Here is a 14183-nt window from a genome sequence, read left to right on the forward strand (position 1 = left end):
AACAAACAAACAAACGCGCCCTTGCTTTGCATCAGAATGCTGGAATTTATTTAATCTGTAACCTACAACATCGTAAGCCTATAAAGAATCTCGCGCCTCGCTAGGGAATTGAAAGCACTGAATTTTTAAAAATGTCTAATCGCATTCTGGCTGCTACCTCATAGGCCTACACGTAGTTTTGCCATTCTGTTACATTGTGTGTTCGTGTTTAGCGATTGCGATGCAGCGACGCTTTTTTATTCAAAACTAGGGTCCTTTTTAAGCAGCTACAAACCTTTCACTTGTAAAAAAGAACTTTTTCTATTCAATCGAGTAACTGAGCACGGCAGAGCGTTGTTGAGGGGTGGTTTGGTTTAGTTTTGAATCTTTATCCTCGGACTGACAAAGCCTTGATAGGTTTTCATGGTAGTTTCGCATTCTTGTAGAGGCTTTTGACGCAGGGCCGGTTACCGAGATTGGCAGAGTGAAGTTTTCCAGTTGCTGAAGTGTTGTTGCCAGGAAATTATTTTATCCATTAAATGTCGCTGAATGGAGAGCAGTCCTGAAATGGGTTGCTCAAGCGCACACCCCGAGAGTCGAACCGGCGCCGCGTGATCTTGAGCCGGGCGAATAACCACTGAGCTAACCACTGGTTTCGGGGCTGTGAACATTTCGGGTGTTTTTCGTTTAGTAGCCTATTGTGTTTTTAGGATTCTGTTGCTCTACAGCTACATTATGCTTGCTGTGTTAGAATAAGTCTATAAATGTACTGTCGTGTAATTTACGTTGTATGCTACAGTAGAAACTCCTGCCGCGTTCCACGCATAATGCCTTTGGCCAACGCAACTGTTCAGTTGGCGCTCCCACTCTGTTTACTTGCTTGTTATGTTGAGGTGCGGTTCAGGTTGATAATCTTATTGTCTGAAGTACTAAGCTTAATTCATTTGTTTATATTTATTTAGATGTTCCATTTAGTTTGTTAAAGCTAATATAAGCTTGCGTAATAAAGTATGTATTAGTTCACGACAATTTAACAAACTAATTGAAGATGGATAGCAAGTTTATAAAGCCCAGTTTGTTCAGCGCTGATCCCAACTCTAGTCAAGCTAGTAAAGAGTGGAAACATTGGCATCGAACATTCGCGAATTTTCTTGCAGCATTTCCAGCTGAACCAGAGATCAGTGATGACGATAAACTGCGATGTTTGATCGCCCACGTTGATAAGGATGTTTACGATTACATCAGTGAATGTAATACTTATGAGCTTGCAATAAGAACTTTAGAAAGATTATACGTGAAACCAAATAATCTCATATTTGCCAGACATTTTCTAATGACGTGCAAACAACAGGCAGAACAGTCATTAGATGATTATGTATTAAACTTGAAGCGGCTATCTCGAGATTGCAATTATAAAGCCGTAACCGCGGAAGTTTGCCGCAATGAAGCGATTCGTGACGCTTTTATATCAGGGATATTGTCTGCATCAATACGTCAAAGACTCTTGGAAAATATTAGAGAAGAGACCATAACCCTCGATGCTATTTTTAATCAAGCTCGCTCATTAGATATTGCTCAGAAAAATTCTGATGCCTTTCTAGTTTCAAATCAACAGCAAACCTACTGTCAAGGAAACACATCAACATTTGCCAACACGATACAATGTTCTCAGAGAGAATCGGCTGAACAAGAGATTTCTTTGCGTGAAAGACTTCCGTTAAATGAAAGTTGTGCTGCAGCTGACTTGAAGAAAAAATGCTCCCACTGTGGCTGTCCTGACAATCATGGAAGAGAAAGATGCCCTGCGAAGAACAGTAAGTGCTATAAGTGTGGTTATCTTGGTCATTATGCAAGAGAGTGTCGTTCTCGTAGAAAACGAATTTCACAAAATCCGTCTAGTGCTTCTTTATTCTCCTTACATTCTGCTCCAAATAAAGTTAACTACACTGTGTGTATTAACGGTGTTACTGCAAGAGCACTTGTGGACACGGGTTCTACCCTAAGTCATGTGAGCAAACATTTTGCTTTAAAGAATGCAATTCCTATCGAACCGGAGTTTAATGAAATTGGTTTGGCCGTGAATAAAAAAAACTTCACAAAGCGATGGATTTTCTACTGTTAAAGTTTACTTTCAAAGACGTGAATACGATAAAGTGAAACTTATCGTGCTTGATAATTTGTTAACGGACGTTATTCTGGGGCAGGACTTCTTGGCTCAGCATAAGCACGTAAAAATTAACTTTGGAGGTAGCGAAGCTCCTTTGTATCTGGGGGCACTAAAATGCGTGAAAACGGATATTTGTCCAAGATTGTTTCAACATTTATCGCCCAACTGTAAGCCTATTGTGACTAAGTCCAGAAAGCAGTCTGCTGCTAACGAAAGGTTTATAACTGAAACTATACAAAAAGATCTTCAGCAAGGTGTAATTGAGCCAAGCACTGCACCATGGCGAGCTCAAGTCCTTGTGGTATCTGGAGAAAATCACAGGAAAAGAATGTGCATTGATTACAGTCAAACTATCAATAAGTTTACGTTGTTAGACGGATATCCATTGCCTAACATGCAAAATTTGGTCAACAAGATTGCTCACTATTCATTTTTTAGCACATTGGATCTGAAAAGTGCATAGGCTACCATCAAGTTGAAATTCCTGTGGAAGATCGGCCTTATACAGCTTTTGAAGCCAATGGTAGATTGTATCAAAGCAAAAGACTATCGTTTGGATTAACAAATGCTGTACCTTGGTTTCAAAGAATTGTTGACAATATCATCGAGAGCAATGATTGTAAAGGCACATTTGCTTATTTGGACAATATTACCGTGTGCGGTAAGACAAAGGAAGAACATGATGAAAACCTTCAGCATTTCTTAACAGTTGCAAACAAGTGCAATCTCACTTTCAATAATGACAAGTGCACCTACTCCACGGACAAGATCAACTTACTGGGGTATGAAATAAGTAATGGCAGTTTAAGCCCTGATCGCGAAAGAGTGAAGTCGTTATTAGAAATGCCGGTTCCAACCTCAGCCAAAGAGCTACTACGAATTATTGGTCTTATGGCATATTATGCTCGATGGATACCGCAATATTCGGACAAAATAAAACCGCTTGTTGATAGTAATAGGTTTCCCCTGAGTGATCAAGCTATCTCGTGTTTTAACGAACTTCGGCAAGTCTTGACAGAAGCCACTTTGAAGGTAATAGATGAAAACTTGCCCTTTTCAGTCGAAACTGATGCCTCGGATATTGCGTTGTCCGCAATATTACATCAGGCGGGAAGGCCTGTGGCGTTTTTTTCTCGGACCCTGAATTCGAACGAAAAGCGATATTCCAGTATCGAAAAAGAAGCTACTGCCATAATAGAAGCGGTTCGAAAGTGGTCACATTTCCTTTTAGGCAGACATTTTACTTTGATCACTGATCAAAATTCAGTTGCTTTTATGTTCGACCACAGAAGAAGAGGAAAAGTAAAAAACGACAAGATAATGCGTTGGCGAGTCGAATTGGCACAGTATTCGTATGATATCGTGTATCGCGAAGGCAAACTTAACGTGGCATCTGATGCTTTATCTCGTGCGTATTGTGCCAGTACAACTGGGAACACACTGAAAGAAATTCATGAAAATTTGTGTCATCCGGGAGTTGTGAGAATGCAACATTTTGTAAGAACAATGAATTTGCCATACTCGATAGATGATGTGAAAAGATTGGTCACAAATTGCAAAGTTTGTTGTGAAGTGAAGCCAAGGTTTTACAAACCTCCAAAAGCTACATTGATTAAAGCAACGCAACCATTTGAACGCTTGAGTATTGACTTTAAAGGACCATTGCCGTCAAATACTAAAAATCATTTCTTTTTAACTGTTGTTGATGAATTTTCGCGTTTCCCCTTTGTTTTTCCTTGTAGTAACACTACTTCTCATACTGTAATTATTTGTTTGAAATCTTTGTTCAACATGTTTGGTATGCCAGCCGTAGTGCATAGTGATAATGCAAAATGCTTTATATCCAAAGATATAAAACAGTTCTTAAGTGAGAGAGGCATATCCACAACACATTCGTCAGTGTATAATCCGCGTGGCAATTCACAGTGTGAACGTTATAATGGTGTTGTTTGGAATGCAATTAAGTTAGCTCTTCGTACTAAAAATTTAGAAATTTCACAATGGGAATTAGTTGTTCCAGAAGTATTGCATTCACTTCGATCGTTATTGTGCACATCCACAAATGAAACGCCTCACGAAAGACTTTTTAATTTTCCACGACGTTCAACTTTTGGGTTATGTGTACCTTCGTGGTTGACTGAAGAAGACAAGGTACTGGTAAAACGTTTTGTACGTAACAAGTACGATCCACTAGTGGACGAGGTTCAACTTGTGAATGCAAATCCAAACTATGCTGTGGTAAAGTTCCCAAATGGAAGGGAAGCAACTGTATCTGCCAGAGACTTGGCAGCGCCAGGACGAGACTTTGCCGACCCCGTCAACCCTGCTGAAGTGGAGAAATCGAATGAAGTGAACTCCAGAATTAGAAATGTTTCTGATGACGTCGAACGTGAAATTACCTGTGAGAGGAGCTCTGCAGACGATGGTGCGGTTATTAACACGCAACCTATTGAACCTAATGTTGAATTGCAAACACAGAAAAACTGGCGTTCTGTTCGTATAAAAAACCCGCCAAAAAGGCTGAACTACAATTGAGCGTTTGTGTATTTATTGTACTGTAATTTTTATGAAGGGGTGAATGTCGTGTAATTTATGTTGTATGCTACAGTAGAAACTCCTGCCGCGTTCCACGCATAATGCCTTTGGCCAACGCAACTGTTCAGTTGGCGCTCCCACTCTGTTTACTTGCTTGTTATGTTGAGGTGCGGTTCAGGTTGATAATCTTATTGTCTGAAGTACTAAGCTTAAATCATTTGTTTATATTTATTTAGATGTTCCATTTAGTTTGTTAAAGCTAATATAAGCTTGCGTAATAAAGTATGTATTAGTTCACGACATGTACCATCGAAGATTACCATGTTCTGAGCACATCTCGCCATTATGGTGCCCAGAGGTGTTGTCGTCCTACCCAGGGCCTCCGAGAGAAATCATGACTGGTCGGGAAACACATGGCCACCTAAAGATACGGCCTGATTTGTCACATTTTGCAAAAATTTCCAGGTTTTTCTAACTTTGGGCGAACGTTTAAATAAATTTTTCTAAAAATTAGATTTTTATGCTTTCTTTATTCTTTTCCCTAGATGACACAATAAGTTTTAACACATCCTCACATGTTGAAAAACAAAAAAAATTTGATTTCGAAGATTTTAGTCAGACTGTTAATTTTCAATAACAGTCTGATTTTGCGTTTTTCAACTTACTTTTTCTCATTTGCTATTGCTTCCCGAAGGCAACAAAAAAGTTTTATGTCATTAGGAAACCGCAAAAAGTAAAAACATCTCAAAAAATGTCAGTCAAGCATTAGCAGTAGCTGTAATCAAAATCTGCAAAATGTGACAAATCAGGCCGCATCTCCAGGTGGCCATGGGAAACAATACTAAAAGTGGGCCCCAAAAAAACATTTTTCAGCAAAAATACAAGTAACGAATTTGTATCATGCCTTGCATCATGTGTCTTAAGCCGAACTTGGCTACTTTCCTCATTGTGAAATTGATTTCCTTTAAAGTTTCGATTTTAAACAGCGTAGGCTATATAAGTTATTTTACATGAAAAAACTTCTTTCAATATGAAAATCAACAAAATCACTCGACTACACTTGCAGCAAAATTGCCATTGTTGCTCAATATTTTCTCTTGAAAGAATTGCAGTGAAGTTATATGATGTGCACATCTCATACATGGCGCCTTTGGCCACGGCCGTTAGAAGGAGAATTTAGGCCCCATACCAAAACGATTCTCTGGCCCCAAATAAAGACACTTTCAAGAAAAATGCACCATATCCAAAGAATGTAGTAGATTTGATTGATTGATTGATTGATTTTATTTCGTTGTAGGTAAATATAATACAATAAATACAGCAATAAAAAAGGAATTTCCAGCAACGGGAATCTGCGAAGAGACCATGGGTCTTCGAGTCAAGCAGATACCCCAGATTCTAATAGAAGTTCTAAAATTGCGATAAGAATAATTCAATAACGAAAATTGAGACAAGGTGTTAGAAGATGGTCATAGAGAAATATATTTAGTAGTCTATCGGTAGCATAAAGGTAATACAAAATTAATCGTGCTAATATTTGGCGATGAGTGAGTATTTGTGTTGTTTTTTAAAAGAATAAAATGACAATTTACGCAAGCTCGTTGGTAAGGAGTTCCAGACTTTCACTCCGGCATATTTAATGCTGCGCTGGAGTCGGGATGAGGCGTAACGTGGGACAAAATAACAATCATTGGAAGAGTGTCTAGTAAGTCGTGCATTATACATGAGTTTGGTTTTTTCAAAGTAGTGTGCGAAAGGCAGAGGCAATACATCCGTATCAAATTTAAACATGAATTTAGCAATTTCATGTTCGTACAAATCTTTAAGCTTGAGTATGTTAAGTTTCTTATAGAAAGGTGTGACATGATCAGACCACCTGCCACCTGCTACTATTCTGACAGCCTTATTTTGTAAGGTGCTAAGATTGTGCAAACTCTCTGGTGTTTGGGCAGTGTGGGCATGTTTTCTGATGAATTCTTGTCTGTTTGTTGTGTGGAATCCTGAAAGAGCCGCTTTTTGGTCAGTGATAACGTCTCCTCCTTTGACAAGTCTGCATCACTGCGTCTGCGTTGGTTCCAGTCATGTTGTGAATCGAAATTGTTATAGGTGGTAATTTTAGTATAACATACAGTAGATAGAGGAAGAATTGTAAACACACAATGCAGGCAATGAAAATAGCTCAACAAAGCATTCAATCCATTCCGAACCTTTTGCAATGCAGTTACGGATCACAGCATCAAATAATAAAGATTTTGCAAGGTCTAATTTGATGCACAACATGCATAAACTGTTCACTCGGTTTTGAGTCGTGATGGAGCGTAAATAATTCCTACAAATTTCTGTGTGCTAAAACCACGTTTTCAACTCGCAACCGTTGGAGGTACAGGTTTACGTAACAAATTTTCAGAGCAACAAAAATATTTGGAAAAGTGTTTCGAAAGTTGTAATCAATGATTTCCTTGAGTAGATATCATGGGGTGATGCGTTCCGGTTTGCAGCTCAATTTTGCTGGGTAGCTTTCTTTCAAAAGTAGCCTACCAACTCATCCAAAATGTCATTGTTGTACAACGTTTTTAAATTTGTTCCACATGCCTGCAACTACACATTAAACATACAAGGATATTTCCATTGGACTTCAAACTCATCGATATCTTTGAGTTTGTTGATACATTTGTGAATAAACTACCAACAGCTAGCGAATCCTTTGCAACATAGTTTACAGTAGAATAAATTTCGTTTGTACGATTGAGCTGGTGAAGTGGAGTTGTTGGAGCGTTCCGTCCCCAGAAAAACAAAATCTTTTTTAATTCATAGTTCCTATAACAACTCTTGCGAGTAGCCTACTTTCCAGCTTTCTGTAATTTTGATTACTGTAGGCCTACATCTTCCTTTAACTTCATTAAATTCATCAGCTTATTGTCCATTCATCGTCGTCGTGTGAGCCTCCTCTGGGGCCGAAGAACATTGCACAGTTCTTAATCGCTGCATAAATAGGTTAGTAGAGTGAATCTCGCTTAGGACTGTGATCTACATAATGCAGAGAAGCACAGGTGTGAAACTGCTCAGGTAGGCTGCTTGGAAATGGGATAAATTTCTTTAGAATTTCCTATCTGACTTGGCTGCAATTGAAAATGACATAAGCTTATAGTCGATCAATTAGACTACTCAAAAATGATATAATATTTGGACAACACTGCACACCATGAACTCCAACTCTAGTGCATTTAAGCAATGACATCCATAAGCAAAAAATAGGCAAGAAGGGTTTACTTCCTTCAATCTTGCTCGGACACTTTTCCAAATATGTTGAATCCATTATCATATGCCTGACAAACGCAGTTTTTCATGTCAAGGTAAGTTGGTCAAGCAAACATAATACACGCTTAGCCAAAGCAGCACTAGTTTTCAAGTTAGAACAAGACAAAACGTTCAGTGATACAGAGATCAGCAGGCTTAACAGCAACAGAATTCACGTGTTGAAGCAGTCTAACATAGCCGGACTCAATACGAGAATGGTTTGTTCTTGATAAGAAACAAGTAGCATCTACAATGATCGAAAAGTAGGCTACTTGTAACTACGCATTTCATTCAAAAATTTGTTTATTTTTAAGGTGATAAATGTTTATTTTAGTAGTAAAAATGGGCTCCCTCAAAAGTGACAAAACGGAAAACTACTCGTTTTTCCTTTACAATGTTATGCTAGGGGGGAAAGTAGCCCGACTTCTCACCCCTCTCGGAGCCACTGGACTCCTACCGACGACTGTAGGCCTATATGTGCGGACGTGTCAATAATGGACGAGCCGCTGCACAGCAAACCACGCTCAGGGCTCTATCGGAATCAGAGTTACGCTGACTGACTATGAGTTGTAGCCTACGGCAAGGCCTATGAGAGGAAGGTACGGAGGGTACGGCGTACCCTTGAGGGCCCAGAACTGTGATTGTTGGGGGGCCCGAAATTGTGATTTTATTGTTTACACGCAAAAATGTTTGGTTAAAACTAGAGATGTACCGATACCAACATTTTAGCCGATACCGATCCCGATACCGATATCACTTTTTTAGGCCGATACCGATACTGATACCGATATTTTGGCCGATACTTTGGTGTTACAAAAAGAAGCAATTTTGGTATTTGCAAGGAATTACATCAAATGCTAAGTTTTACCTTATTTGCATAAAACTATTAAAATAAGCCTTCAATCGGCATAATTTATTAAAGATTCAAGGATTCAATCTCAACCGCATTGTTGTGCCATACTAGTAGGTTTTAATAATGAAAGGCCACCGTAATTGAGGATTGGGGTATAAGGGAAGAAACATTACATCATAAGTGGGGTTTCTGAAAAAATGTGTTTGCGCAAACTCTCCAAATAGGCTATCACATGGCCACCTAAAGATACGGCCTGATTTGTCACATTTTGCAGAAATTTCCAGGTTTTTCTAACTTTGGGCGAACGTTTAAATAAATTTTTCTAAAAATTAGATTTTTACGCTTTCTTTATTCTTTTCCCCAGATGACACAATAGGTTTTAACATCCTCACACGTTGAAAAACAAAGAAAATTTGATTTTGTAGATTTTAGTCAGACTGTTAATTTTCAATAACAGTCTGATTTTGCGTTTTTCAACTTACTTTTTCTCATTTGTTACTGCTTCCCCAAGGCAACAAAAAAGTTTTTTGTCATTAGGAAACCACAAAAAGTAAAAACATCTCAAAAAATTTCAGTCAAGCACTAGCAGTAGCTGTAATCAAAATCTGCAAAATGTTGATTGATTGATTGATTGACATTTTATTTGTTGCGAGTATAAACACACATATTCAACAAAATTGGATAAAACAAACGATAACGTAAAATGTATTATGTGTGGATACTGCAACGGGTGGCTGCGAAGTGACCTGGAAGGTCTTCTAGTCGAGCAGCCACCCTCAACAAAAGAAAAAGTAACAAATTAAACATCAATGAAGGGAGGCAAAAGAATCTAAAACATAAATTTACGGTATAATTGCTTGAATGAACACAAAATACATCATGTAATATAAGTTCTACGTAGTCCTGAAGCCATCATCATTGGTAAAATGATAGTAGTAAATTTTTATAAATTTTTTTAAATGAATTAGGTGATTTTTTTCTTATTTCTAATGGGATTGAATTCCAAATTTCCACTCCTGTATACTTGAAACTACGTTGAAGTTTTGAAGATGAATATTGAGGAACATAAAAATTATCCTTGTCAATTGCATTTCTGGTATTGCGAGAATGTACATTTTTTGCTTTTTTAAAATAATTAGAAAAAGTACATGGTAGTGAATTGTTTTCATATTTGTGCATTAATTTTGAAGTTTCGAGTTTGAACAAATCTTTTATTTTAAGAACATTTAGTTGTTTAAAATATGGAGTCACGTGATCCGACCATCGACCTCCCGCGACTATTTTTATTGCTTTGTTTTGGAATGTTTGGAGTTTGTCGACATGTGTCTTAAAAGTGGAACCCCATATTGTTATTGCATATTGTATATGAGGATGCACAAGCGAGTGATATAATTGAAGTCTTGTTTTCGGAGGAATGAAAGATTTCAATTTATACAAGATGCCGACGGACCGAGCAAGTTTCAATTTTATATCATTGATGTGGGGTTTAAACGAAAGTTGATTGTCAATAGTTATTCCAAGATATTTAGCGTGGACAACTATTTCTAATTTATCACCGTTGTAGAGAACATTGATTTTATCAAGATTACTGTAGTTTTTTTTTTGGCGGAATTACTAATAAATTTGATTTGGAAGCATTGATAGTTAACTTGTTGGCATTTATCCAGCTATTGATTTCGACTAGATCCGAGTTGAGCTTGTTTTCTAACAGACTTAAGTTTTCAGCTTTGACAATGAGACACGTGTCATCCGCAAACAATCTTGGTATTGATGATATGCTATTGGACAAATCATTTATATATAACAAGAAGAGCAGTGGGCCTAGTGTGGATCCCTGCGGAACGCCGTACTCAATAAGCTGATGAGTGGAAGAGTAATTGTTAATCTCAACATATTGTTGACGGTCATTCAAATAGGATACGACAAGGTCGTTTGCTACTCCCCGGATGCCATAGTGGTCAAGTTTGCGCAAGAGTCGTTTATGGCAAACAGTATCGAAAGCCTTTTTTAGATCTAAGAAAGCAAGCCCTGTAAAATCGTTGGTCTTCATTTGATCATAGGAAGTGCTGATGATATCGAGAGCGGCATGTGTTGTAGAGCGATTAGTACGGAATCCATATTGCGTAGGAATGAGTACAGAATTTTTACCAATAAAACAGGAAATCGGTTTAAATATTATCTTTTCGAATACTTTTGAGAAGCACGATAACAACGAGATAGGTCGATAGTTAGATACATCTTGTTTGTTACCAGACTTATAAACTGGTATAACTTTGGCAACTTTTAACTTGTCTGGAAAAATGCCATATGAGAATGAATAGTTGATCAAAGCTGTCAAAGGAGGTGCGATAATGCTTGTTACAGGTCGGATAAAATATGGCGATATATTATCATAACCAGACGCTTTATTAGTATCTAGAAGACGTAATTCATTGTCTACTTCAGTTTCATCCGTTGGTTCGAAATAGATGGAAGATTTAACTCGATTATTTATGTACCTGAGATAATCATCATCATTACTGATGTGACAAATCAGGCCGCATCTCCAGGTGGCCATGGCTATCATAATAGATAATAAGATGTAAAATGTAAACCAAGTGAATTGTGTAGTCGTACAAAAAGGTGGCCGGTCGATTGGTCGACAGACATTTGGTGGACAGTCATTTGGTCGACAGACATTTGGTCGACAGGACGTTTGGTCGACAGGACGTTTAATCGACAGGACGTTTGGTCGACAGGACGTTTGGTCGACAGGACATTTGGTCGACAAGACATTTGGTCGACAAGACATTTGGTCGACAAGACATTTGGTCGACAAGACATTTGGTCGACAAGACATTTGGTCGACAAGACATTTGGTCGACAGCAGACATTTGGTCGACAGGACATTTGGGTTAGAGTTAGGGTTAGTTAAGGGTTAGGTTAGGGTTAGTTAACCCTAACCCTAAAATGAATCGTTCTGTCGACCAAATGTCCTGTTGACCAAATGTCTGTCGACCAAACGTCCTGTCGACCAAATGTCTGTCGACCAAATGTCCTGTCGACCAAATGTCTTGTCGACCAAATGACTGTCAACCAAACGTCCTGTCGACCAAATGTCTGTCGACCAAATGACTGTCGAACAAATGTCTGTCGACCAATTGATCGGGTACCGTACAAAAACTATTCGACATGTAATGTGCAACCTAAGGGCGCTTGTCGTTTGGTTGAAAAGCTTTTGCCTGGCCAAGACTACCCAGGTAGCAAAAATGTACAATTCTGCATCGCTCCCACCCGGCCAAACGCTCAACAAACTCGTGCAACTCGGCTGCCCCCAGCAAGCCGGCTCCACCAGTCGGCAATTCAACTTCCACCCTTAGCCGCAACAAACTCACCAAGCCCAAACAATGTCACGACAGAATAAGTAGGCCCAAAAAGAAAGCAATGGGACCACGAATCCTCACCAAACCAATCAAAATGGTCCCGTTGCGCCCCAACCTCATTGCGAAGAAAGGAGCGTCCCCCCGGCCACCAGCACAAGGCTGAGCACTCACCAGCACAGCGAGCTGCCGCGACCCGCCAACCACAACGGTGCAGCTTCCACACTAGCCATTTCAATTCTTGTCGATATCAATTCTTGCTACAAAACGGCTGCCGAGAAACATAGTTGATTGGATGGTTTAATGGCTAGCGTGGAAGCTACACTGTTACGCCCAGCGAATCGCAACAGCCCGCCGCACCAGTGAGCGCCCAGCCCCGTACCGACAGCAGGGAAGGATACTCCCCCTCCCCACAATGAGGCCGCCATCCCAAGCGCAACAAGACCACTTATTGATTAGATCAGTGAGGATTAGCAGTCCCACCGCTCCCACCCCAAGCCCACCCACTCCGCCACGACATTGTTCAAGCCTGGTGAGTCCACCACAACAAAAGGCGGAAACCAAATCACAAACTGACAGAACCAGCCCACCAAAAACAACCAAGCCACACGGGTCCCTCAAACATCCAGCAACGCAAAAACGATGCAAAACTACACATTCCCGCCACCTGGGTAGTCTTGGCCTGGTTTTATCCTCTGCTGAGAGTAAAAAAGAAACACAAATGATAAATATTGGAGAAATTGAGTCTCATTCACAACTTAAGAATCCAGCAACGCAAAACTGCTGAAACAAAACGTTTTGTTAAAGTGAAAGATTCACTGTAAGCAAACAATGCCAAAAGGTGCGCGCATGAAGTCATGGGAGTGTGAGGCATCAAAAATTTGAACAGGTTATTTTTCTACTTCAATGTGACGAGTTAGCCTACTACTTTAAAAAATCTATATTTTTGCTTCTGCAGAATATCCGCAGCAAACGCCTATTTTTTACACGTTTAGTATCGGCCACAGTATCGGCCAAATTTTGCCGATAGCCTACCGATGCCGATACCGATACTCAAAAAATGGCCGATATCACCGTTGCCGATATATCGGTACATCTCTAGTTAAAACCATCCCACACGACTAAGTTCAAGCATAAAAGTTGTTATTCTTTAGTCCCGGGGGGCCCGTAATGTAGAAAATGGGCCCGCAAAGGTAGTTGAATGCATTGCGGTGCTCAAAGTTGTAATTTAATACTTTACGTGCAAAAAGTGTTTTGTTAAAAACATCCTAAAATAAATGATAAAATTTGGTTATTCTCCTGTCAGGATTGGGGGCATAGTGTAGCAAAAGCAGGGTTGAAAAAAAACGGGCTTTTTTTACAAAGCCCAACCCGCTAGGTTTGTTTTTTAAAAAAAAACAGGTATTTTTAGGCTTTTTTAAAACTATTTCAAAAATATAGTTTCACGCTTATTTCACTTCAAAATGAGTTTCGGAGCAGGAGCGCAGCTGGAGTAAAAAAAGAAGTGACTTCGTTCACCTCTGCTAGGCAAGTGGTGAATGCAAAAGTTAATGAAGAAAGGTTAACCGTTATTGGTCAGATGATTAATTTGAATATATTTTAACAAGATGTTATATTTGAGCCTTGGTAGAGATCGAGCTTGATGTAACATCACTTTTGTGAATATAAAAGTTGTGTGAGCGAAATCAAAATTTTCCTATCTGGAAATTTGGTTGTCTGTTGGATTATAGAAACAACATTTAAATTCTCCCTTTGTCTGTAGCGTCCGGAAAAAAAACAAGTCTATTAACTATCTTAGATTCTGACAGTTTTCAGACTAAAAAGGAGTCTATGCCTCCTTTAGTCATATAGTGGCGCCCATATTTCTGAAATTGTGTTATTTTTATCTCTCAACGCATCAAAAATAGCCTGTGTTGTCGAATTCTTTTCAGTTGATTAATTATTGTGAGATTACATCTGTATATACATTGGCATAGCACAGTTTGACGTTGAT

This window comes from Aplidium turbinatum, chromosome 5, assembly GCF_918807975.1.
Source record: "Aplidium turbinatum chromosome 5, kaAplTurb1.1, whole genome shotgun sequence".
Classification (NCBI taxonomy): domain Eukaryota; kingdom Metazoa; phylum Chordata; class Ascidiacea; order Aplousobranchia; family Polyclinidae; genus Aplidium; species Aplidium turbinatum.